Genomic DNA, 6000 nt, shown 5'->3' on the forward strand with positions numbered 1-6000 from the left:
TGCTCAGATTATCACCTAGATGATTTATGTAAATCAGGAACAGCAGAGGGCCTATGTCACTACCTTGCAGAGTGCCAGATGTCACATCTGTTCTACTGAATGATTTACCATCTTATCACTATGAACTGTGACCTCTCTGAGAGGAAATCATGAATCCAGTCACACAACTGAGACAATATTCCATATGCATGCAATTTGATTAATAGTCACTTGTGAGAAATGATATCAAAAGCCTTCTGGAAATCTAGGAGTATAGAAACGATCAGAGATCCCTTGTCGGCAGCACTCATTACTTCATGGGAATAAAGAATTAGCTGTGTTGCACAAGAATGATATTTTCTGAATCCATGTTGGTTATGTATCAATAAGTCATTTCCTTCAAGGTGATTCACTATGTTCAAGTATAGTATGTGCTCCAAAATCCTACTGCAAATTGAGGTCAGTGATATGGGTCTGTAATTCAATGGGTCAGTCCTATTTCCTTTCTTGAATATTGGTGTGACCTGTGCTGCTTTCCAGTCTTTAGGAGCAGACCTTTCATCAAGTGAGCAGTTGTATATGAATGCTAAGAAAGGCGCTATTGTGTCTGCATACTCTGAAAGGAACCTGATTGATATACCATCTGGACTGGAAGACTTGCCTTTCTTAAAAGAGCTGAGTTGTTTTGCAACACTTATCACGGGCATGGTTTGTCGCACAACTACTTACACTACCGAATCAAACCGGCAGGGCCATCTCACAAACAGTATATTGGCTATTGTGGCGGCATGCACTCTTCAAAGTAGATGCGCAGACTTGTACACTGCCAAAGGTCGCCCGCCAACAGTGTGTGCACCAGTCTGTTTGACACATATTCCGTTCCGGATGACGACGGTCAAGGACTATTACCTCAATCAAAGTTACGTCCTAACGGTGGCCACTGACAAGGTACGCACGTCGAAGTGTCTTTACCAGGCACTTTGAGGCCAGCCCACGCCACATAAATTGGAGGACAGACGACCGTCGGTGATCTGGCAACAAGCTTGGGCCAATATTAACCACCCAGCCCTTCCCACGGCACATTTATGTCACTCGTGCTAACAGCTGTTCTGGTTTCAAATTCTGCAATATTTACTTCATCTTCTTTCAGGAAGGAGTAACAGAAAACTGTATTTAGTAACTCCACTTTAGTGGCACCATCATCGGTAGAATTTCCATCACTATTGTGCAGTGACGGTATTGACTGTTTTTTTGCCACTGGTGTACTTTACATATGACCACAATCTCTTCGGGTTTTCTACCATATTTTGAGACCATGTTTCTTTGCGGAAACTATTAAAAGCATGTTGCATTGACTTCTGCACTAAATTTTGAGCTTCCATGAAACTTAGCCAGTCTTGAGGATTTTGTGTTCTTCTGAATGTGCCCGTTGGTTCTCCAACAGTGTTCTGACATGTATGTGTACCATAGTGGATCAGCCCATCTCTTATTAACTTGTGCGGTATGAATCTATCTATTGCTGTTGATACTGTATCTTTGAATTTGAGCCATATCTGGTCTACACTTACATAATTAGAATGGAAGGAAAGGAGACTCTCTCTTAGGAAGGCATCAAGCAAATTTTTATGTGCTGTTCAAAATATACATGTTTTGCATTTATTTTTAGTGGTTTTGGTTGACATGTGGTTGCTCTTCTTTCACCACAAACTTTCCTGGTACAGAACTTTCTATGGTATGATGAGCAACCCTGTGCATTGAACAGATTCTATAAATTTTTTTGAGATGATTTGCGATGATTCCAAAATCATGGTCACAAGGTAAAAAACTGTGACCTCTCACAGGGAAAAACTGTTGTATTTTCTTAAATCAACCTATGTCTATGAGTGAGAGAAGATATTGAGAAAGTGTCTGATTTTTGTTTTGGCCCATGCAGTTATCTGAAAATAAATGGAGCTCTGCTTTATTTTGAGGCACCTCTTTTATAAAATCTGATAAAAAAGAACAGACCTCATCTGGGGATTTTCTGCCATTCTCTTCACAGTAAATGTACAATGTACTCTTCTTTTCTTTAATGTTACCGATGCAGAATATACTAACAGTAAGCTGTCTTAAATAGAAAAGCTCCTGAACTGTAATCTGTGGTAGGGTTACATTCTGTGCATAGTAAGTTGCGATGGACAAAACATGGCTTCCTTTTTGCCCCTCTACAGATAATTTATGCTTTAGAACAGAATAAAATGTCCTAATCTTGCGTTTATGTATTAATAGTTCAGCTGTAGCTGTCCTTTTAGCAACCCCATTAAGATGAAGGGCTTTAATTTTCTGGTTAAGTTCTTCACAGGTACAACATACATCTACTTGAGGCCTACCAAACCTGTAGCCAAAACTCTTGTTAAAATCAGTTCAGTATGTGTAGTACAAGACAGCTCTGAATTTCGATCTGAACAGTTTCCACATTGTTTTTATTGATAGCTGAGGGCTCAGGTAGCATATTTTGTACTGAGAATAACGCGGGTCATACAATGGGAAAGATCTAATATGATCCTGAATCACCTCATGCATTTCAGGTGCAAGACATCCAATAATATCTCTATCTATTTTATCTTCTGGAGTACATCCAGTCATGTTTAAATCTCTGATTCTTTTGACTCACTTTTCACTCACAGAAAAAACTGAAGGAGAAGCTATCATGCACACCTTTGTTTGATCACTTCCTACAAGAATGTCGTAAGAGAAAGTAGCACTTTTCACAACCTTGGGGTTAGTTCTACCCTTTGGTTTTCTCTGTTTAACTTCACCCACATCAATCAAGCTTGTAGATACAAATCCTGGGCATTCTTCCTAAGAATACTGTAAAATTTTGAAAACACATCAAAACAGTTGTCTTCCCCCAGATTGTCCAAACACTTTCTTGTACATCTAACAAAAGAAAGAAAAAGAAAGAAACAAATGACTAATTGTTGCAGTAAACACAACTAGTACATGGTCATACTGATGAAGATGGAGGCTACCATTTAAAACAACTTTGGTTACCTATCAGTAATTTTGTTATGAATTGTTTTAATTATAACCATGAAGTATAGTTTTGAAACATTAATGTATTGATAACCCATTAACGCAAAAATGGAACAAGATAATGGAAGCAAAGTGGCTTACCTGCAGGAAATTTCAGGTTTTCTTAGCCTCAACAATGTTGCCTCTGTGGTTAACATAACCTTCACCCTAGAGTCGGGCTGCTTTTACTTTGTTTACCTTATATAATGATGGATTTGTACCATATTTTCTTGTGCATGATTTGTCAGCGTTAGCACCACTACACATGCTATTAATGTCACTCATTTTATAGTTTGATGTTAACTAATTGTCAACTGAACAGCAATGGAACAAAGGCTCTATATCACAGGTTAGAAAATAAGGGGCTAACTGACACAGCTGTGTACAATGCTTCCAACAGATTTTTTTCAAAGAGGCAGAAGTCATTGACATATGCCCATTCCAAAAAAAAAAAAAAACCTGCTATCTTTGGTCTGGGATTCTCGGTCAATGTGAGGCATTAGAAACGTCCTTTTATAACTAATCAATAGGCATATCTTTTGGGTTTCTGAAATAACAAAAAAACTGAAAATCAGTGAAATGATGAGTTACGCCCTTTTAAAAAAACTCGATTCATTTAATTAGGGTAAAACATGTTCCAATGAAATACGTTTGCTTTTATCCCTAAGTAGTGAAAAGTACATTATTTGTCTCATTATGTACAATGCTTTCACTTTAATATTGTTGCAAATGGCATAGTCATTTAAAGTACTCAGTAAGATATTTACTACACTGGAAGGCGACAGTAAATATCAGGTACTGTTGTGAGGAATAAATACGAGAAACAGCTGTTTGACAAAATTGTTAGTTTTATAGCAGTCATCAGAAAGGTGATTCTGCAGATAATAATCTTGTAACTAAATATAGCTGTCTGTTGAGAAGCATAGAAAATTAAAGGAAAAAGAAAGCAATATTTTTCAAATCTGTGTACACTGGAGAATAAAGTGAGACTAAAATATTTGAGGAGACATGAATAACTTGTTCTTAGTTAACACGTTTACTGTATGCAGAAAAAAGTAATAAATGTGATGTTGAGCTGAATTTAAGATAGAGGTGATGTATTGGGTTATTACAGTAAAGAAATTTTGTAGACAGAAACTAATATGTGTGATTAATCAAGCAAAACTTACAAATAAATATGTCCATACTTACACTAAAAGAATGTAATCAAGCTGTTACTGAACCATACTAAGCACAGTATGTGACAGTTTCTCATTTCTTTAGTTCTAATTGATTTTGTATTGAGTTATTGTGTGTTTTATGCTCTTTCCTTTTACATTATTGGCATTGTTGTATTATCCACAGTTCTGTGACAACTTCCTTCACGTTTTACTATCCATTGTGTCTCATGTTGACATCACATCCTGAAACCCTTTTGTGATTGTGACTTGTCTCCTTGCCAGTTATTGACAAAGTGTCATATCAGTAGTAACAGTCTCCAGGTATATGTAATGATTGTGAAGCAGTATGGGGATGTGCCATACAACCAGTCATGCTACGAATTGCAGCAGTAAAAACTCACAACGCCATGGACAAGAGGTCAAATGAGCCCTTCATGAAGGAAAAAAAAAAAAAAAAACATTCTCTCAGAAGATAATCCATTAAGACAAGATGGAGCAGAATAAGCCCAGGCTCTGATCTTCAAATAAACACAATGAGAAGTACCGTAATTCAAACTACAAAGCAAGATGAACTGACCTTCACAGTTATTTTTTTCTATTTGTTGACTTTATTTTAACTGTTTATCCAGGTGGATTCTATGGAATTGTAAAGGTAATCCTTCATATCAAATCAGAAAATCATATTTATTTGTTTGAAGTTGTACGGTACAAGTTTCTGTAAGAACAAGACTTAAAAAATTGATGGAAAACAGTGACAGGCCTACTCCATTGTCATCATTGCTGTGTTTCACACAACTGCACATGGGTCCCTGTTTAGCATGTTTTGTATCATATGCAAACATTACAGTATTTGAACAGTTCCTAAAGTTGTTGCGAGATCATTTACATAGTGTTGTAGCTATATAGTAAAAAAGACTGGTCCAAAGTAACCTGAATACAGCTTTATTCATGAAGCATTCAACTACGACAGAAAATAGATTCCTGCAAATTCTCATGTAACAAGACACAGTACACTGATGTAAAATGCACTCTGGAAAGACACGCAAGAGGGCTAGTTGGGTACTGCTCTGCACATATAGATCTGTGAGTCACTGGTAGGCAGTTCAGTGGACACCTTGTTGCATGCATGCTTGCCGCAGATGGCCCCCAGCAGTCGGCCCATGCTGACACAGTTGGCGGCTCATTCAAAAATGCATGCAAGGCAACACTACACTTGGGGCACATGCAATAGTCCAAAGTCTGACCCAGTAGTTCACCTGGCCAATTCTGTTGAAGAAATCAAACCACCTGATGGAGAAGCAGATCAACGGCAATGGTAGCTGCTATGACTGAGGTTGTAATTGGGAAACCCTTGTCCACAGCTTGCATTTTAGTATCAAGATAGAAGCAAAGGAATTCTTCAAAAAGCTGGGTTCAGGTCTCACAGGAAGATGGGACAAGGCATGTGTATTAGTATGTTTGGATGTGGGTCAAAAATGGATGCTGTGATTGTGATGAGACAAGAACAGTGTCCAGAGTCAGAGGCGATATGCTGCCTTGTCAGGCAAGGAAGTGTGAGGGCTAAATAAGGAACCAGAGTGTTTATGATCAGTGATAAAGTGAAACTTGGAGCCACACAAGAAAACATGAAATTTCTTGAGAGCATAGATGATGGCCAGAGTGAAAGTTTAAGAGGTGAAAGCAATTGTTCCTTCAGAGTCATTAACAAACCAATGCACACTGAAGCCATACTGTGAAGCATCAATTGCCAAAAGTATGTTTGGATCTGAAGGGAATGTAGCTAACCAAGAGGCTGAGAGTAGTTTGG

Source organism: Schistocerca gregaria, chromosome 4 (assembly GCF_023897955.1).
Source record: "Schistocerca gregaria isolate iqSchGreg1 chromosome 4, iqSchGreg1.2, whole genome shotgun sequence".
Classification (NCBI taxonomy): domain Eukaryota; kingdom Metazoa; phylum Arthropoda; class Insecta; order Orthoptera; family Acrididae; genus Schistocerca; species Schistocerca gregaria.